At 45.5% G+C, this 22,121-nt stretch overlaps 1 protein-coding gene across 6 annotated transcripts in view; it reads left to right on the plus strand.

Annotated features, from left to right (window-relative positions):
* LOC143964536 (E3 ubiquitin-protein ligase RNF213-like) overlaps positions 1-22,121 on the plus strand; it is a 955,032-nt gene that overhangs the window by 684,078 nt on the left and 248,833 nt on the right. The gene's annotated exons all lie outside the window — the stretch shown is intronic.

Here is a 22,121-nt window from a genome sequence, read left to right on the forward strand (position 1 = left end):
TAAATTGACAAAAAAATACACACTCCCCCAGGTTAATTAGATGATGTCCTCATCGTCTGGCAAAAAAACTCTTAACACTACAAAAATTTGAGTACCTGAACTTTTTGGGGTTTGGGAAAAAGGAAAAGGAAGGATATATTACATACATTTAACTTTGTCACATCAAATCAATTTACATTATTATTATTATTATTATTATACAGGATTTATATAGCGCCGACAGTTTACGCAGCGCTTTACAACATTAGGGTAGACATTACAATACAATACAATTCAAAACAGGGGGAATCAGAGGGCCCTGCTCGTTAGAGCTTACAATCTAGGAGGGAGGGTCAAGTTATACAAAAGGGTAATAGCTGTAGGGGATGAGCTAATGGAGAAAATAGTGCAGTTGTTAGATGGGGGCAGGATAGGCTTCTCTGAAGAGGAAAGTTTTCAGGGATCGCCTAAAAGTGGATAAATTTGGAGACAGTCTGACAGATTGGGGTAGTGAGTTCCAGAGGATGGGTGAGGCTCGGGAGAAGTCCAGGAGGCGGATATGGGAGGAGGTGATGAGGAAGCCAGAGAGCAGGAGGTCTTGGGAGGAACGAAGTGGGCGATTAGGTTGGTATTTTGAGACCAGGCTAGTGATGTAGCTGGGGGCAGAGTTGTGGATGGCTTTGTTACTAAGTGTTAGTATTTTGAATTTAATTTGTTGGGCAAGTGACAGCCAATGGAGGGATTGGCCGAGAGGGGTAGCAGACACTGTGCGGTTTTTAAGGTGTATGAGTCTGGCAGCAGCATTCATGATGGACTGAAAAGGGGATAGTCTATTTAAAGGTGAGCCAATGAGGAGGTAGTTGCAGTAGTCAAGGTAAGAGATAACCAGGGAGTGAATCAGGAGCTTTGTGGTTTCATTGGTTAGAAAAGGACGTAGTTTAGAGATGTTGCGGAGGTTGAGGCGGCAAGCTTTGGAAAGTGATTGGATGTGGGGTTGAAAGGAGATTTTAGAGTCCAGGATAACACCTATCACCCTGACATGTGGGGATGGGTGGATGGTTGTGCCATTACTCTTGACAGAGAAGTCAGGGGAAGAGGCGCGTGGGGGAGGAAATATTATAAGTTCGGTTTTGGACAAGTTGAGTTTGAGGAAGTGTTGTGACATCCATATAGATATGTCTGTTAGTAAGTTGGTGATGCGTCAGGAGACTGATTGAGTGAGTTGAGGGGTGGAGAGATAGATTTGTGTGTCGTCAGCATAGAAATTATATTGAAAGCTGTGAGTGGCTATCAGCTGACCCAGGGAAGAGGTGTAGATTGAAACTAAAAGAGGTCCAAGAACAGAACCTTGGGGGACTCTGACAGAGAAGGGAAGAGGAGTGGAGGAAGTAGAATTGTAAGTGCCACTGAAGGTGCGTTGGGATAGGTAGGATGAGAGTCACTGAAGAGCACAGTCACGGAGACCAAGGGAGTAAAGTTTTTTGAGGGAGGAGAGGGTGGTCAACTGTGTCAAAGGCAGCTGAAAAATCCAGAAGTAGGAGTACAGAATAGTGTCTGTTGGTTTTTGCAGTTAGTAGTTCATTTGTGAGTTTTAAAAGAGCAGTTTCTGTTGAGTGTTGAGGGTGAAATCCAGATTGAAGGGGATCAAGAAGGTTGTTTTTAATGAGGTAGTCACTCAATTGGTTGTAAAGGAGAGATTGAAGATGTGAGTTAGAGAGTGTAGGATAGAGTCAGATGGGGACCGTAGTGTTTGAGAGGGAATAGGATCCAGGGGGCACGTGGTTAGGTGGGTGTTAGAAAGCAGTTTAGCGACATGACCTCTGACCAGGAGGGAGGAGCCAGCATGTGTCTGCAGGAGAGCGAGCGGGGCTACGAGGAACAGGCAGCGCCGGAGAGTGAGAGGCTCCGGGCTGGATGTTGACGGACCCCGAGCCGGCTACGAGCGGTGGAACCCCCGGTGCGACCCGATGTGTGCTGGGATCTGTGTCGGCAGACTGAAGGAAACACTAACAGCAGAGGTATCTGCGGTGGTAAGGTGTATGGCGGCTCGTCCCCCCCCCCCCTCCCCCCGCCTGCTTCTATTGACTTTGCCTCACTGTTTTCATTGACTCTCTGCTAGATGTGTATCTTAGGCCGCGTACACACGGGCGGACTGTTCGCTCAACTTTGTCCGCTGAACAGTGTTTCAGCGGACAGTCCGCTCGTGTGTGGGGCTTCAGCGGACAGTTTCAGCAGACAGTTTGACGAACAAAGTTTTTCGGAAATTCCGAAAAACTGTCCGCTGAAACTTGGTTTGAGCGGACAGTCCGCCCGTGTGTAGGCTACTTTCGAAATGAGCAAACTGTTCCCGCTCGGAGGAAAGTCCGCTCATTTCGAGCGCGTCTCCAGGTAAGCGGGGCCCGCGAAGGAGACGTCGCGGGCCCCGCCGCCTGGTATGGACTTAAAGGGGAACCCCAACGCCGAAAAAAATTGGCGTGGGGGTCCCCCCAAAGTCCACAACAGACCCTTGTCCGAGCACGCTACCCGGCCGGCCAGGAAAGGGGGCGAGCGAGCGCGCCCCCCCTCCCGAGCCGTACCAGGCCGCGTGCCCTCAACATGGGTGGTGCCTTGGGGAAGGGGGGGCCGCACGGCCCCCCACCCCAAAGCACCTTGTCCCCTTGTTGATGAGGACAAGGGCCTCTTCCCGACAACCCTGGCCGTTGGTTGTCGGGGTCTGCGGGCGGGGGGCTTATCGGAATCCGGGAGCCCCCTTTAATAAGGGGGCCCCCGGATACCGGCCCCCCACCCTATGTGAATGAGTATGGGGTACAATGTACCCCTACCCATTCACCTGTAAAATAAAAGTACCCAAAAAAAAACCACAACACACGAGATAAAATATTTAATTGCACAGCTCCGGGGGTCTTCTCGCCGGACTCCTCCGCTATCTTCTTGTAGCTCTTTTGCTAGCGGAGGAGTCCGGCTTTCTTCCTCCCCGCCGCCGGCCTCTTCTCCCGACTTCGGGGGTCTTGTCCCCCTCTTCGGTTCTTCTGCTGGGCCACCGCGCCTTCTTATAGCTCTTTTGCAGGCGGTGGCCCGGTCTTCTGTCGCTGCCGCCTTCCGTTCTTCTGCCGGGCCACCGCGCCTTCTTATAGCTCTTTTAGAGGCGGTGGCCCGGTCTTCTGTCGCCGCTGTCGCCTTCCGGTCGCCTTCCGTTCTTCTTCTTGTTCTTCTTCTTGTTCTTCTTCTTCTTCTTCTCCAGGAGATGTTGACACGTCACTCTCTCCGGCCGGAATGCCAGAGCCGCGCTGTGCGGCCACTTATATAGTGACAATGGGGCGGTGTCACATGGTATATGTCACATGGGTTGGTCACATGGGTTGATGTCACATGGGGACTATGACATCGTAAGGGGGCGGGGTCACCATGTGACCAACCCATGTGACATATACCATGTGACACCGCCCCATTGTCACTATATAAGTGGCCGCACAGCGCGGCTCTGGCATTCCGGCCGGAGAGAGCGACGTGTCAACATCTCCTGGAGAAGAAGAAGAAGAAGAACAAGAAGAAGAACGGAAGGCGACAGCGGCGACAGAAGACCGGGCCACCGCCTCTAAAAGAGCTATAAGAAGGCGCGGTGGCCCGCCAGAAGAACGGAAGGCGCCGGCGACAGAAGACCGGGCCACCGCCTGCAAAAGAGCTATAAGAAGGCGCGGTGGCCCGGCAGAAGAACCGAAGAGGGGGACAAGACCCCCGAAGTCGGGAGAAGAGGCCGGCGGCGGGGAGGAAGAAAGCCGGACTCCTCCGCTAGCAAAAGAGCTACAAGAAGATAGCGGAGGAGTCCGGCGAGAAGACCCCCGAAGACGGAAGACCCCCGGAGCTGTGCAATAAAATATTTTATCTCGTGTGTTGTGTTTTTTTTTTTTGGGTACTTTTATTTTACAGGTGAATGGGTAGGGGTACATTGTACCCCATACTCATTCACATAGGGTGGGGGGCCGGTATCCGGGGGCCCCCTTATTAAAGGGGCTCCCGGATTCCGATAAGCCCCCCGCCCGCAGACCCCGACAACCAACGGCCAGGGTTGTCGGGAAGAGGCCCTTGTCCTCATCAACATGGGGACAAGGTGCTTTGAGGTGGGGGGGCCGCGCGGCCCCCCCTTCCGCAAGGCACCCCCCATGTTGAGGGCACGCGGCCTGGTACGGCTCGGGAGGGGGGCGCGCTCGCTCGCCCCCTTTCCTGGCCGGCCGGGTAGCGTGCTCGGACAAGGGTCTGTTGTGGACTTTGGGGGGACCCCCACGCCGATTTTTTTCGGCGTTGGGGTTCCCCTTTAAGTACATTCCAGGCGGCGGACTTAGTACGACGAACAAAGTTTGCCGTATTTGTCCGCTCAAAAAGTGCCGTGTGTGGGCGTGTTCGTTCATTCAAAAGTTTGAGCGAACTTAGTTTCGGCAGACAGTCCCCGCGTGTGTACGCGGCCTTACTGTTTGGGGAATAACCTGGACAAGTGATCCCTGGAGAAGTGCAATATATTTAGGATGGATAGGAGGCATCGGGATAGTGAAGAGTGGAATTAAAAGGTATGAATGGAATGAGATCTGAGATCCCTGTTATGAGAAGCAGGAGATATTTTTTGAACACTGTAAGGAACTGGTAAGAATTCCGGTATCTGAATATCTGTAAAGGGGACTAAGTTAAGCTGTCTCTAAAGGGGAAGTGCCGTGGATACTGTTTTTTTTTCCCCCCTTTTCTGATATAATTGCCTGGGAGAGGTGAATATTATTTAATTATGTGAAAAGGAGAAAGAGGACTTGGGGCATGGGCGACATTATGAAATCAGTGGATTGATATCCCAGAAGTACTAATATACCCCCAGGAGCAACGGTAGTATACATAATATACATAGTACTATTGGATTGTTGTTACACGGAGGAGTGGCGGGCGACAAAGGGGCTGGGGAGGGTGGCCCTGAAAGCCCGTTATATCTGCAAAAGTGGAATCTGCCAAGCTGGATGTCCCTGTTTTTCTTTTACTATACAGAAAAGACGCAAGAATATTAGTTAATATCACTGCCCGGGATCCCCCTGCCTAGGCCAGGGAAGAAAGGGTGAAAGACTGAGTAAAGACCCCATAAACTGAGGAAGACCCGGAATGGTTATAGGGAGGAGCGGATATCCGCATTCTCCTCTGGAAGGAAGAAAAAAGCATAAAGCAAACCCCTATAGATGGGAAAATTACTTTCCTAACAGCGAATCTACGAAGTAAAAAGTTTAAAAAACCCCATAGTTGCAAGAATATAGGAAGGAGATCTGTATGGGGTCTGCAAAAGCATTTTGTTAAAAAATCCTGATGCCCAGAAGCCGGAGGTAACCGAGGAGATACTGGTGATATATGAACAGTAATTTCTTTGAGACGACCCCAGATAACCAGGAGTCAAAGTAGACCCCCAGTGAGAGGGACATTGAGTCCACTGCGAAATAGGTTTGAAAGACTAGAAGCAGGAGAGAAAGGATAAATAAGAAAAAGGGCAAGGACCCCTCCTATTTAGGAGGGAGATAAAAAGGAAAACCGGGAAACTGGGGAAATGAATAAGAAGGGCAAAGGAAGCTACCATGGGTAAACCTACGAATAAAACAAAGAGGGGCCCCCCAAAAATTTCAAAAGACAGAGTGAATGATAGTTCAATAAAACAGTACATGACTTAAGGTCTAAGTCCTAAAAATCAGGAAGGAATCAGACAACAACTCCCCAAAACAGCAAGGAAAAAGGGGATAGAGGAAAAATCCGGGGAGATCCCAGACCAGTCCAGAGAGGAATCAATAAACGATAGCGACTCAGAAATAAGTAAATTGGAGGAACAAAGAATAGAGGACCAATTACCAACAAAATGCGATTTGATGGAAATGCTCACGCGACTGGAAAATTCTATTAAAGCCGATATCAACTTGCTACGCGCAGATTTGGGACATCTGCTAACAAGAGTAGAGGCGACCAAGGAAAGATTAGATAACCAGGCCCAGGAGGTCTCTAAACTGAAGTAATTGGTTAAACTTTCCCAGCAAAATCAGAGGAGATTATTATATAGATTAGAAGACCAAGAAAATCGTAGCAGAAGACAAAACATGAGAATCCGATTCGTACCAGAAGTTAGAGGTGAAGACCTAAAAAAAATTATTAAAATAATATTTAACCCACTTCTGGATAAAGGAGAGGATGAATTTCCCACGATTGAGCGAGTACACCGGGTCGGCCAACCTAGAAATAAAGGATCGGATAGACCCCGAGATATAATAGTGAGATTTAGGTCCTATGAGGATAAAGCAGACATATGGGAGAAGCTGAGAGGAAGAGCGGTAGCCCGATATGAGGGCACAGAGTTGCAAATATATATGGACTTAGCCCCAGAGACACTGACAAGGAGAAGGCTCTTAAAACCATTATTGTAGGTGATGAAGAAGCGGAATATCAGATATAACTGGGGGTTCCCGGCATGTCTGATAGGCTTTGGGGAGGGGGGGTCGGCAAGGCTGAGATTCCCGGAGGAATTAGTGGATTTTTGTAAAAAATTAGATCTGCAGGTGCCGGACCTACCGGGATGGACGGATGAGGACCTGGTGGGTCTCTGGGGGGGGCGGGAGTGGAGGGGTGGGAGGAGTCAGAGGTGGTGAAAGCCGACAGGTCCCCCCCTAATGGTCTTTCTTTGGGGGGCGGATGCGACATATGTTTGAGCTTACCCTGACGAGGTGACTCAAAGATGGTAAAGCTGTATAGGACCATCGGCGAGTTGAAGGCCGAGTATGGGCCAGGGGGGGAGGGGAGGGGGGAGGGGGGGGGTTTGGGAGGAAGGAGGGAGGGAAAACCTATGCGGGGGAAAATAATATGTTTCAGTTTAGAAGTAAGAAGGTGAATCTGCTTAGCAAAACAAGAGCCTTAAGATGTTAGCTATAAACTTTATGACGTATAACGTCAAAGGGCTAAATACGCCGAGTAAGAGGCACAAGATCTTAAAGGAGCTCAAACGTTATAATGCTGAGGTGATCTTCTTACAGGAAACCCATTTCTCCCACGAGGAAAAATATTAAGTTATATTCCAAGGATTTTCCAGTATGGTACTATGGAGATGCGATAACAAACAGAGGAAGGGAGGTGGCAATAGGGTTTGCTAAGAAGATACAGTTTAATCTGGAAGATAGATTAGTAGACCCGGAGGGAAGGTACCTTGCCCTAAAAGGAAAACTGGGAGAAATAGAGTGTACCCTGGTTAATATATATGCCCCTAATCGCGACTCTACAAAATATCTGGTAGATATTTTGGGAAAGTTGACAGACTTTGAGAGAGGACCTGTGATTTTGATGGAGGATCTGAATTTTTGTATAGAACCGGGATTAGACGGCACGTCCGGTGTGCAGGGGACTAGTAAGGTGCAATTAAAAAGGACTAAAGAAAAACTGCATGCACACCAATTAGTGGATGCATGGAGAGTCCAGCATCCAAATGAGAAAGATTTCACGTTTTACTCCCCTGTACATGGGACGTACCCCCGGATCGATTACATTTTTGTAGACCATAGAATCTTGGAAATGGTAGTGGAGACTAGGATCGAGATAGCTACACTTTCTGATCATTTCCCGGTTAAGATGAAGTTGTTAATAAGGGGAGAGGAAAGGAAACCTTTTACTTGGCGTTTAAATGAGGAACTAATTCTGGATGCGGAAGGAGAAGAGAGGGTTGGCAAAAAATTAGAACAATACTTTGCGATAAATGATACAGAGAATATATCAAGGCAAAACATATGGGAGGCCCACAAGGTCTATATCAGGGGGATCTTGATATCATTGGGAGCCAGGAAAAAAAAAGAGAGATCCGAAAAAATTTAAATTTTATTGGAAATATATAGAGCAGAACAGCAACATAAAAAACATTTGAATCAAGATAAAACAATCCTTCAAAAATGAATAACTAAACGGGATGAATTAAAAACCTTGATGGAACAGGAAACCCAAAAAACCTTCAATCAAATAGCCAAGGAAAGGTATTATGGGGGGAATAAACCCACTAAATACTTAGCAAGAAGACTACAAAAGAAAAAATCCAGAAATTATATAGAAAGAATTCAGACAGGTAAAGGGGATATGGTCTATAGAGATAGCAGAAATATTTAAAAACTACTATGAGAAAGTGTATTCAATAGATCAGTCCGTGGGATTGAAGTCGGAGGAAAAGGAATTAAAAATGGAGGAGTTCCTGGGAAAAGCGCAATTAACAAACATTTCTGAGCTGGAAAAGGAACTGTTCGATAGACCTATATCAGAGGAGGAATTAAATAAGGCACTTATTCAGCCTCGGGAAAAAGTCCAGGCCCGGACGGGTTTACTTTATACTATTTTAAGAAATTTAAGAAAATATTAATTCCGCATCTATGTAGCTATATGAATGGACTTGGCGTAGAGTATGAAATGAGCAAGGAGGCAGTCTCTGCATCTATAACGGTTATCTGGAAGGAGGGGAAGGATGAGACGAAGTGTCCTAATTATAGGCCTATATCACTACTCAATGCCGATACAAAACTTTTTTCCAAGGTTTTGTCAAGCAGAATGAAGGCCCTGATGAACTCACTGGTTCATCCAGGCCAGGTGGGCTTCATACCAGGAAGGGAGGGAAGGGACAATGGGGTGAGAACATTGCTCCTTCTGTCCCAGGTGGGCGAGAGAGGGAGCCCGAGCCTACTCCTGTCGATTGATGCCCAGAAGGCTTTCGACAGGGTGGACTGGGGCTTTATGTTCCGGACTTTAGAGGCAATGGAAGTGGGACCAAAAATGGTTCAGAGGATTAGGACACTATATTGTCATCCGACTGCTAGGGTTAAGATTAATGGTACGTTATCCCTACCTTTTGAGATGAAAAATGGGACGAGACAGGGGTGCCCTCTGTCACCCCTCCTGTTTGTGCTATCTTTAGAGCCACTGCTTGCCATGATTCGCAATGACCCACAGATTAAGGGAATTGAAATAGAAAAGGAAGAACACAAATTGGCTGCTTTTGCCGATGATGTACTGTTCTATATTAGTAAACCAAGCAATACTATGCCCAAGTTGATGGAGGTGGTAGCACAGTATGGCCAACTCGCGAACTTTAAAATCAACCAAGCAAAATCAGAGGTACTTAACATAAATACGGGTATATCGGAAAAACGTAGGCTCCAAAAAGAGTTTGAGTTTCCTTGGCGGAAGGAATTGAATTACCTTGGAATAAAACTTGCAACCTCAGTGGAGAAAATGTACAAACTAAACTTTATCCCATTATTGGATGAAGTCAAGAAAGAATGCAATAGATTAGTAAATAGATCATTGACTTGGATGGGACGTATTAGCGCACTTAAGATGTTTATTGTGCCCAAAATTTTGTATACATTCCAGATGATCCCCATAGCGGTGCCGAAGTATTATTTCACAAAGATGAAGGCATTGTTAATGGGGTTTATCTGGAATAATAAAAAACCGAGAGTCCCCTTCACTACCCTGAAACGAAGTAAAAAACAAGGGGGGTTAGCTATACCCAACATACAAAAATATTACAAAGCGATCGTGCTGTCGAGAGTAGTAGAGTGGGTAAGGGAAAATAACAAGGGGAAAAGATGGGTAAACTTAGAAAACACTTTTAGTAAGGCACACTTGAATAAGATTGTGTGGAATCCGCCAAAATATAGGACACTTGACCTGAACACAAATGGTTTGACACGTAATGCACTTAGGGTATGGGATGGGGTGTACAAGTAATTGAATGGCCAGTACAACTCCCCACTTATAGAGTTAAAAGAGAATGAATATTTTCCTCCAGGGTTAAAAATTAATAGTGGGAACTGGTTGAAAAAGGAGAAGGCACAGGTAAGAGACATTATAAAAGATGGGAGGATCTTGTCACTACACGAATTAAAACACAAAGGGGAATTAGGAAGAATAGATGGGTGGTGGTACCTCCAGCTGGCTCACTTTGTAGGGGGCCTACCGCAGCCATTAAGAACGGAAGATGAGTTGTCGCCTTTTGAGCAGTTATGCTTAACAGATAACCCTAAGGGGATATTTTACAAGCTGTATAGGCTCCTGACCGAGGGGGGGGGAGCTGCAGAGCCCGCCTTTCATACAGAAACGGGAGCAGGAATTAGGCGCACAATGTGATAAAAGCACTCAGGGGAAAATTTATAAACTTATACATAGGTCGGCAGCCGATAGCTATACAGCAGAAATGAACTACAAATGTATTTCTAGATGATATGCTACTCCAGATAAAATTCATAAATTTCAACCGAGTAAGTCGAGGGTGTAAGGAGGCAGGAACAATGACCCATTTGTGGTGGATTTGCCCAAAAATCAATAAATACTGGTAAAAGATTTTACACTATGTAAAAGAAATAACTAACATTACAATCCCAGAGGATCCATGGATAGTATTATTCCATGGTACCAAAGGGGAAATAAAAAAGTATCAAGAGTCATTGGTCCCGCACCTCTTAAACGCGGCAAAAAGACTGATACCTAAGAACTGGCAAAAAGAGGAAAGCCCACCAATTTGGGAATAGATTGATGCAGTAGAAGAAACCCACCGTATGGATGGGCGAAGGGACAGCCACGAGGATAAGGGATTGATGATAGCAGATAAATGGCAAGAGTGGAAAATTTTAAAAAAACATGGAGCTATGCAGAGCACATAAGAATATAAGAAGGCAAACAGAAGTTGACTTAATTTTCCTGCATAGTGAGGTAGAAGAGGGATGTGGGTGGGGGGAGGGGGAGGAGAAATAAGTAGAAGATGGAGAGAGATAGGCTCGCATAAGTATATTTGATAGTTTTGTTTTACCTTTTGGAAATCGAAAAAAGGAATTTTTGTAATACCAACTAAAATATAAAGCTAAAATTATGTGAAGATGAGGAAAACGTAAATGAACGTAAAGCTGATTGGGCCTCATGAAAATTCGCTGAAGTAGCAAAAAAAAAAAAAAAAGAAAGCAGTTTCGTCTGTAGTAGCAGTTTTGAATAAGGGGAGCCTTGAGAGTACCTGTTGTAGTGGGGTCTTAACTGGGGGAGATACCTGTAGAGTGGAGATTTCATCATGGATTGTATCAATCTTGTTTTTGAAGTGACTAGCAATCTCCTGGGCAGTGAGTGAGTCAGGGGTGGAGGCGGTGGAGGACGGTGTAGAGAGTTGAAGGTAGAGAAAAGTTTACGGGGACTGGATGAGAAGGTGTTAATAAAAGTTGTAAAATAGGTCTGCTTGGCAGTGTGGAGGAAAGAGTAGTATTTTTGGAGAGGAGATTTGTATGGATTGAAGTCTTTGAGAGACTTGGTCTTGTGCCACAGACGCTCAAGAGCGCGACTACATTTTTTGAGGATTCTAATGTCATCTGTTTGCCAGGGTTGTAGGGGTTGAGGCCTGATTCTGCGTGTAGTGAGGGGAGCAAGCTTGTCTAGGGTGGAGGACAGGGATTTATTGTAGATGGAAGTGGATTGGTTGGGGCAGGACAGGGGAGAGATTTTGTCATAGAGGTGGTCAGCAGCAGAATAGAGGAGAGAAGAGTTGAAGTTGCGAAAGTTTCTACGGGTGATGGTTAGGCAATTGGAGGGAAAGGTGTTGGAAGACAGGGAGAGAGAGAAACCAATTAGGTGATGGTCGGAAAGGTAAAGGTAGGAGAATACAAGGTCAAGGGTGTTACCATCAGAATGAGTAGAAGCCTGTACCCATTGCTTCAGGTCAAATGAAGAGGTTAGACTAATTCCGCGTACACACGAGCGGACTGTATGGCGTACTTAGTCCGTCATACAATCCGACGGACAGTCCGTCATACTTTCGACTGAACGGACTTGACCACACACGGATGCACAAACAGTCCGTCGAAAGCTTGCGCGATGACGTGTACAGCACGTACGACGGGACTAGAAATAGGAAGTCCAATACACAGCAAAGCACCCTTCCGCCGTGTGAATCCTTTCTGGGCATGCGCCATTCTTAGTCCGTCGAACTAGCCTACTGACGAGCGGATTGTCCGCTGAAACCAAAGTACGACGGACAGAATTTCGAAAAATCCGAAATACTTAGTACGCCAGACTGCATGCTGAAAAAGTCCGCTGAAGCCCACACACGAGCGGACTGTCCGCTGAAATGTGTTTAGACGGACTAAGTACGCCATACAATCCGCCCGTGTGTACGCGGCATAAGAAGTTTAGAAGTAGCAGGAGTGTTTGTATTAGCAGGGATGTTGAAATCACAGAGAAGGATTGTGGGAATTTCTGAAGACACAAAGTAGGGTAGCCAGGCAGAGCACTCATTAAGGAAAGTTGATAATGGTCCAGGGGGCCGGTAGATCACAGTAATTCTTAGGGAAGTAGGAGCGAATAGACGTATACAGTGAGCTTCAAATGATGAGAGGGAAAGAGAGGGAGGGGAGTGAATAACCTGGAAGGTGCATTGGGGGGATAGGAGGAGTCCCACTCTACCTCCCTTGCGTCCATTAGGCCTAGGGGAGTGAGTCCAGTGAAGGCCACCCTGGGAGAGGGAATCAGGAGAAGGGGTATCAGATTCGTGGAGCCAGGTTTCTAGCATTAGCAGACTATACACATACCACCCAATTCCTGTCTATCTACACCACCCACTCTCCAGCAGCTTGACAGACGATCTTGGTGAATCCTGGAAAGAAAACACACAAACACAAATACAAAATATATTACAGTTTTAGAAGGCAAGATCCCATCCCAATCTCAATGGGGTCTTCTCTTCTAAACTTAAAACTTTTTCTCTCTTCTTTCTTTTTCCTAAAACTGCATCATTACTTTTTTTTCTAAAAGAATAAAACCAACTCTTTTTCCTTTTGTTGTTGTTGTGCCGACCCATGCCACCTAGTGGTCAGAGTCACTGTAATTACAAGTCCTTTCCCTGAAAGCAAGTACTGGTACCCAGTGGGTAGTCTTGACATGTAGCTCTCTAGCAGCTAACCTATCTATCTACCCCACGGTCCTTGTACTTTCAAGAAAGGCAAAGAGAAGAAAAACTCTTTTTTTTTTTTCAAAAGACATTCAGTTCAAGTAAAATCGTGGATCCGGCAAAGTCAAGTCTCCTCCGTTTTCATCCACGGTTGTTATGAAGTAGACTGCACTGTCTTTGTTTGGCCTGCAAACGACAACTTTATCTGCATAGATATGCCGACCATAGCTCCAGTGCTGTAGACAACCCAGAAAGCGTTCATACATCTCTGGACAAAATGCCTTCTTGCAAAGTGGCTTTGGAACTTTAAGGTAGTTCCAGACGTCCTCTGCGTACCACTTCTCCCGATTCTCCTCAATTATGTCCATTATTTCCCTGGGCACATATGGGAACTCTAGTCCATACTCCATTGCCACTCATTTGTTCAAAAGTCTCTGAGACCTTGCAAGTTTCGGCAGGGTTCGGGCAGTTCCATCCCCGGGAGTTATGCACGAATGTGGGGATTTACGCACCAAAGCAGCAGAGTCTCTCTTAAGTATGGGGAAATTCACGGATCTTGGCAATGTCACATTAACAGTGGTTGGGGTTTCCGCCCATGTCGATATGCTCCCTGAAGTAAGGTGTAGCCAGCTCGAAATGTCAGGACAGGTAGTGGCCACATCATCCCCACAGGCCCATAGCAACTCTTGGGACATTGTGTCAAACAACTCATCACCATCCCCAGTGTTAGAAGAAGAGTCTGAATCTGAGTCCCGTACTTCTTCTGCTAACAAATAACCTTTCACAGTCCCGCTCCCCACTGTTTCCCCAGATTTTTCACCGGTAGATTGTGTTGGCTTCTCCAGGGCAATCGCCTTCTTCTGGTGAAGTTCAACCGGACTGGGAGGTGGTCCTCCACTGCGACTGCGGGAAGTCTTTGCATGCTCCACATTCTCCAGAGCAGGTATAGGAGAGCAGTAGTGGTGGACGAAGCTGTGTCCATAACTTCAGGGGTAATTTCTCTGACCCGGGAAGAAGCAATGTCTTTTTTCCAATTCACCGGCAACAGTGTATGGTTGGGTATGTTGGGTATACCTGGGTAGGGCTGAGTATTGCTGAGTATGGCTGGGTATGGCTGAGTATGGATTGGGGTGGAGGGGATGGCTGAGCATGGATGGATGGATGAGTATTGATGGATGGCTGAGCATGGATGGATGGATGAGTATTGCTGAGTATGGACAGATGGCTGAGCATGAATGGTTATTGCTGAGTATGGATGGATGGATGAGTATGGCTGAGCATGGATGGATGGATAAGTATTGCTGAGTATGGCTGAACATGGATGGATGAATGAGTATTGCTGAGTATGGATGGATGGCTGAGCATAGAGGAGTGTTACTGAGTATGGATGGATGGATAAGGCTGCAATGGGCACAAATCAGCACTGTGGGCACTACAGATCCAGCCCACAGCGCTGCTGCACCCGATCTCTCCCCTCTTTGCTCACACTGTACAGATCGGTACAGAGAGGGGAGAGAGGAACCAAATATGATGCCGGCTTGTTTACATGTGATCGTTCTGCTGTCACCAGCCATTTACCGTGATCCTCTGGACCCGGGAGTCACGGATATTCAAGTGTGCGTGCCCTGCCCATTCGGCTATGGCACAGTCGTTAAGTGGTTAAGGACTGGCCCTATTTTTCAGTTACAATTTTATATATTTTTTCTAACACCCTAGAGAATAAAATGGTGTTTGTTACAATACTTATAAGACAACAGTAAAGTTAGCCCATTTTTTTTATATTGTGAAAGATAATGTTATGCTGAGTAAACTGATACCCAATATGTCATGCTTTAAAATTGCGCCCGCTCTCGGAATGGCGACAAACTTTTACCCTTGAAAATCTCCATAGGCGATATTTAAAAATTCTACAGGTTACCAGTTTTGAGTTACAGAAGAGGTCTAGTGCTAGAATTATTGATCTCACTCTAACGATCATGGCGATACCTCACATGTGTGGTTTGAACATTGTTTTCATATGCGGGTGTGTTTACTTACATGCACGTTACGTATGCGTTCGCTTCTGTGCACAAGCTCAGCGGGACAGGGAGCTTTAAATTATTCTATTTTTTTCTTATTTATTTTACTTTACTTTTATGTTTTATCTTTTATTTTTACACTGTCCTTTTTAAAAAAAACATTTGGATCACTTTTATTTCTATTACAAGAAATGTAAACATCCCTTGTAATAGAAAAAAGCATGACAGGACCTCTTAATGTGAGATCTGGGGTCAAAAAGACCTTGGATCTCACATTTACACTAAAATGCAATAAAAAAAAGTTGTTTTTTTTTTGTTTTTTTTTACAAAATTTTTTATTTTTTTTCCTTTAACCACTGCAACCCCAGAAGATTTGGCTGCTCAATGACCAGGCCATTTTTTGCGATTCGGCACTGCGTCACTATTACTGACATTTGCACAGTCGTGAGGTGCTGTACCCAAATGAAATTGACGTCCTTTTTTCCCACAAATAGAGCTTTCTTTTGGTGGTATTTGATCATCTCTGTGGTTTTTATTTGTTGTGCTATAAACAAAAAAATAGCGACAATTTTGAAAAAACACAATATTTTGCACTTTTTACTATAATAAATATCCCCAATTTTTTTTTTTAATCTAACTTTTTCCTCAGTTTAGGCCGATATGTATTCTTCTACATATTTTTGGTAATAAAAATTAAGCATATATTGATTGGTTTGCGCAAAAGTTATAGCGTCTACAAAATAGGGCATAGATTTATGGCATCTTTATATATATATATATATATATATATATATATATATATAATTTTATTTATTTATTTATTTATTTTACTAGTAATGGCGGCGATCTGTGATTTTTGTTGGGACTGCGACATTATAGCAAACACATCAGACTTTATTTTGACACATTTTTGAAACCATTGACAATTCTACAGCGATCAGTGCTATAAAAATTATAGCACTGATTACTGTGAAAATGTCACTGGCAGGGAAGGGGTTAACACTAGGGGCGATCAAGGGGTTAACTGTGTTCCCTGACTGTAGGGGGAGGGGACTGATTATAGGAGATGACAGATCGACAGATTGTGGTTCCTAGCTATTAGAAACTCACTATCTGCCTCTCCTCAGCTTACAGAACAGGGATTTGTGTGTTTACACACACACACGTCTCTGTTCTGCCTCTCGTACCCGTGATCTCGCCAGGGCCGGCCATGAGCATCAGGCGCACCTGCTATCCTGCCTAAAGGAGCCGACATACAGCAACGACAGTTCACAGGATTGTGCCAACCCGCCACAGTATAATGACGGCGGCTGGTCAGCAAGTGGTTAAGAGCATCAGGCTGAAGTGACATTTTGACATCGCTTACCCAGGGTTCAGCCCAGCTGCGGAGGAGTTGTCAGGTGGAAGAGCTGGAGTGAGAGAGCGTGGAGGCTGTCAGGGCCTTTGAGGGAGCTCCCCAGTCTGGGGGGTTACCTTGGGTCTGGGCTCGGGTGCAGTCAGGACCACCTTTAAGAACACATGAAGAAGGCCCTGGACCGTAGGCACAAGGCAGAGTAAGGGGAGGACAGCGGTAGAAAGCACTGCTAAGAGACTCCAGGAAGGACAACTGGTCACAGCCAGGAGGGCTGGAGATTGAGGTACAGTCAGTCTGAAATGGGTGTAGAACCAGAAGAGTGAACTGTGGAGAAAGGGGCAGTGGAAAGAGGCAGCTGCAGCCAGGAGGTCTGGCAGGGCCTGAAGAGGGTTAACTGGGATCGGTAGTCAAAGTTAAGGCAGCTAGCACTAGGAATTTTCTGCTACACCATTGGGGCCCACAGTCCTAGCCTGCAAAGGGCAGTTTCTCCGGCCTGGCTGAGTCAGTGTCAGGTCTAACCGAACATACAGTGCTAGCTGTTCCTGGGGAATCAAGTGATGTGCTGGCGATGACCAGGAGTAACAGTCTGCGGCAAGTGATGTGCTAGTGGAGTGAGGAGTGTTGCGCTTCAAAAATATTGCTATTATTTTTATCTATGCAGGGCATCCAAAAGCTCGCATCCAAGTTATACCCCTCAATAAAACATAAAAAAGTTCACTGACTGCTTTATGTCTCGGAGTGCCTGATAGAGAATGCAGGGCTGGGTCTTCTAGGCGGAGTAATCAAGCTCTAAACGTGGGAGAAAGGGGTGTCCTAGAGCACTAAAAGACTAATTACCAAGGTAATTCCTGAGACAGCGATTTGCCCTGTCTAATCGATACATCTATAGGGAAGAAAGATTAAAAGCAGAGGAAAGAGAAAACAGTAGTTAGAGAGAGAGGAGAGTAAGAAAGATAGAAAAATAGAATAAGCAGGTAAGGTGTGGTCGGGTGGCTAGCACGGGCCCAGTTCAACAATAGTCATCACCATCCAGTGTCTGGGTGGCATCAGGGTTCCAATAGTTGGCTGTCAAATTAAGGGGGAAGGAAGTGTATTGTTCAGGTTTGCCATAGTCTACAGTGCAGTGGTAATCTATCTAAAATCGTTGCTTCTATTTTGCTATGTATCATGGGTAACTCTGTTTTTAATCTCAACAACGTTGAGGGTTGGAGTCTTCCAAGCTTTAGCGATGGTTTGCTTGGCCACTGTAGTTAGTTGGAGAAAGAGGCGCGATTGGGATTTGGTGAGTATTGGGGGGATAAGATTTAAGAGGGCCACTGTGGGATCAGGGTCTAGGGTTTCTTGTATTAGTACCAAGGCCATCTGGAATATCTTCTCCCAGAAGCGCTTCACAACTGGGCACGTCCACCAAATATGGGCATGAGTGCCTCTTTCTTTGCATCCTCTAAAGCAGTCTGGGGATATCACAGCAGAAATGTTGCTATCCTGGCAGGAACCAGGTACCACCGCATAAGGACTTTGTAATTTGCTTCCGCTGCAACAACGTTTTGGGTAGAATTCTTGGTGTTGGCCCATATACATATCCAGGCCTCTCTATCCAGATCAATTGCTAGTTCTTTGGACCACTTCATGGTATATGAAGGGAGGGAGGCTGTGGGGGTCGTGAGGTGGGCATAAAGACAAGATATAATACCTGTGACATGTGGGTCAGTGTCACATATGTTTTCATATACTGTCAGCTGGTCTAAGTCTGTACAAGTTTTTGTCACGGTTTGGATAAAGTGAGCAATTTGAAGATATCAAAAGCATTCCCTATGAGGGAGCTGGGCCTGCGTCTGCAAGGTAGGAAATGTTTTAATGGTGCCACCCCTGGTCAAGTCACGTATTCGACCCAAGCCCGCCCGAGACCAAGCCTGAAATGAGGCCGGCTCCGTATAGGCTGGGTAGAAATGTGGGTGACCCAGAAATGAGAGCAGAGGTGAATGTGAGGATTTTAGATTAAAAGGAATGCACAGCTTATCCCAAACTTTAAGGGAGTGCTGATTTATGGGGTTAGTTATGGCTCTGCATGCTTGAGGTGGTAGCCACAATAGATTCGAAATTGCGAGTGGGCGAATATCTATTGCCTCGAAGCTGACCCATAAGGGTACTTCCGCTTTCACATGGTACATTATTATTTGGGCTAATTGGGCTTCATGATAGTGATGACGAAAATTTGGTACACCAAGGCCGCCGTGTATTTTATGGCGGAAGAAAGTTGATCTGGATACCCTAGGTTTCGTAGGACCCCAGATATACTTAAACGTATGGCTTTGTATGATCCTATGGAAATAGGAGGGGACCGCGACCGGGAGCACTCTGTACAAGTATAAGTTTGGGCAATAATGACATCTTCACGGCCACAACCAGTCCCATCCAAGAGACACAGAGAGGCTGCCAAGAAGTAAGAAGGGATGTGAGTTGGCGCAACATGGGGAGATAGTTAGCTTGCAAAAGCTGGGCCGGGTCACTGGTCAATTTAATCCCTAGGTAGGGCACGGACGATATGGACCACTGAAATGGGAAATTGTCATGTAGTCGCTCAAGTTCGACCCTTGGCAGAGACACATCAAGAGCTCTAGACTTATTTTGATTCACCTCCAAGCCTGTGATAAGAGCAAACTCATCTAACATTCAAAGGAGGTTAGGTAAAGGGATGTGAGGCGAAGTGACAAACAGTAGTGCGTCATCTGCGAACAAGCATAGCTTGTGCGAAGTTGAACCTATTTCCAATCCCCGAATGTCTGGGTTCGCTCTGATCAGGGCTGCCAGCGGTTCAATCGCAAGCGCGAAAAGTAAAGGGGATAATGGATATCCCTGCCTAGTCCCTCGTTGGATAGGGAAGCATTCTGAGCGGAATCCCGCATATCTTACGTATGCTTGTGGTTGGGTGTATAGAGCATTAATCCATTGAAGGAAGTGTGGACCGAAGCCCCAACGTTGTAGGATGTAGTGCATGTATGGCCAAGAGACCGTATCAAACGCTTTATGCATGTCCAACGAGAGAAGATGCATGGGTATGTTGCGGGACCTGGCAATATGTTGTAGTAGGACAACACGATGAATGTTGTCACTAGCCTGTCGCCTGGGAATAAAGCCCACTTGGTCTTTGTGGATCAGTCTCCCAATAAGTGGCCCGAGCCACAAAGCTAAAATTTTAGCTAGGATTTTAATATCCACATTTAGCAGGGATATGGGTCTATAGTTAGACCATAGTGTACTATCAGTGTTAGGTTTAGGTATCATGGATACAATAGCCATCAATGTGTCCCTGCCAAAGGGGTCCCTATTGAGTAAGGCGTTGAAAGAGTTTACAAGAAGAGGGGCCAGTATGTCAGCAAACTTTTTATAATAGATGCTGGGAAGTCCATCACGACCTGATCGCATGTGGGGTTTGAGAGATTTTATGACTAGGAGGACTTCCTCGACTAAAACCGAACAGTCCATAATTTCCCGGTTGGCGCCAGACAGCGATGGGATCGCCAAATCACAAAACATTGCCTCCGCTTGATTTTGGGGGAAGGAAGTCTTCACTTCATATAATTTGGCTAGTCTTTGGCTGAACTCAGAAAGCACCTTAACAGGCTAATAGGCTTATGGATCCGCTCGGGGTGCCGAAGACATAAAGCTAAGAAAGTATCTGGTTTATTGGCCTTAGTGTAAATAGTATGAGTAGACCTACGGATAACTTTATCGGCTGCTTCCGCTAGGAGCAGATCTAGCTCTAGTTTAGACTTTCAGGTTTGCTTTATTTGCTTCGGTCTGGGTGGACTGGAACTGGAGGAAGTGATGGTGATAGTCTGCCTGTAGTTGCTGGAGTTTCAACTTTTTGTCTCTTTTGAGGTGTGTAGCAATTGAGATGCATTTGCCCCTAATTACTGGCTTGTGTGCCTCCCGAAGGAGGGTCGGAGAGATTTATGTTGTATTATTATGGAGAAGGTAGTCTTTGAGCGCAAGTCTAATATTGATACAAAATTATTGGTTGGTTAAGTGAGTGTCATTCATACACCAGGTTCTATCCTTAGTTCGGGGTATTAACGAGGATATTGTAGTGATCACTGCACAGTGTTCAGACCAGGTAATGAGTGTGGAGCAGTATCGATGAAGATGATATGGGGACTAGAATATGGTCAATCCTAGAAAAGGATTTATGAGGGTTGGAATAGAATGTATAATTTTTCTTTAGGGGGTTACATTCTCTCCAGGAGTCCAGGGGGGAAGCCTGCTGAAACTGTTTACGAAGCTGCACTGAGGGGGAAAAATGTTCCAGAGAGTAGGGAGATTTATCCAAGTGTGGGTGTAAAACTAAGTTAGAATCTCCACACATGAATAGGGTTCCTTTACTATGGGTCTTTATTACCTGTAGGAGGTGTGAAAAGAAAGGGTTGGGATTAGTATTAGGGGCGTTATAAGAGACGAAGGTGGTTTCTACATCTTGCAATAGGCCCACCAGGATTAGGTATCGGCCCTTAGGATCTTTGATTTTGGATATAGGGATAAATGGTATAGAATAATGAAAAGCTAAAAGAACACCTCTTTGTTTTGATGTCGCTGAAGCAGTAAATACCTGGGGATATTTAGAACTAAAAAATTTGGGGGTTTTCCGAACTGTGAAGTGAGTTTCTTGTAAAGACGGTCACATTTTCCTAGCAAAAGCTCTCATCGGTCTTAAGAGTAGAGCAGTACTTGAAGATTATAACTGAGCAGGGACACAGAGAGAAGAGCCTGTGGTTCCCCTCTAAGGGAGATGATACAGTTTCAGTGGTGGCCCGATCCCAGAGAAAGATTGAAGCTATTACCAAAAACCAAGAAACTGCTGAGTGAATGGTCCAATCTCATCCTGAAGGATAGTACACTGAACTATAAAATTGTATTCTGTCATGAGTCGTCAGTAACGTGGCAGGTCCTACTGTCTTTTTTTTGTGGCAAGAGACCATATGGATGGGATACCCTCAGATGTGGACAAAACATTCACCTGGTTCAAGAGACAAGACATGTGGGTCTGTTCCAGCTGGCTGAACAAGTATGCTGACACTCTATGGTCTATTCCGTGTCAAAGGGGGACTCCACTTCTGACAAAGCACTTTGAGTCACTGAATATACTTTTTTGAAACGCAAATTAATTGTTTCACTTTTGGAGCACGTTTGCATTAGAGATTTTTTATTTTGCACTATATGATGTATTATATTGGTTAATGCACTTTTCATTTTAACAGCGTTGCCAATGTTATAGTTATATTTGATTGTATTTTATACAGTACATAGTCTTAGTAGCTGCTACATAATAGGAGAATATTGACTGTGACACAGGTGCTTAAATTGAGCATTAAAAAGTTGCACACCACCCCGTACCACCCACACAGCATTGCGGAATGCAAGAGGTTCAGTCGAACTCTGTTACAAGTGCTGAGAGGCTTTAAAAGAACAGAGGAAATGGACCTGAAGTGGTCAGGAGATATAACATGCAGTAGATTCCTTGACATGCTGTTCAACCTATCATGTTATATTTGGTCTTACTGTCTGAGGCCGACCAACCTATGTGCAGAGTTCCCACAGATTAACTTAAAGGAGTTGTAAAGGCAGAAGGTTTTTTATCTTAATGCATTCTATGCATTAAGATAAAAAACCTTCTGTGTGTAGCAGCCTCCACAGCCCCCCTAATTACTTACCTGAGGTCCTTCTCAGGAGCACAGAAGATGGACCAGAGAAGGGGGGAATCCAGGCTTCTCTGTGCAAATTCAGCTGGGCAGAGGAGATAAGTATAACATGTTTGTTA

This window comes from Lithobates pipiens, unplaced genomic scaffold, assembly GCF_037356315.1.
Source record: "Lithobates pipiens isolate NorthernLeopardFrog02 unplaced genomic scaffold, aLitPip1_a1.2 Scaffold_8, whole genome shotgun sequence".
In the NCBI taxonomy this organism is placed as follows: Eukaryota; Metazoa; Chordata; class Amphibia; order Anura; family Ranidae; genus Lithobates; species Lithobates pipiens.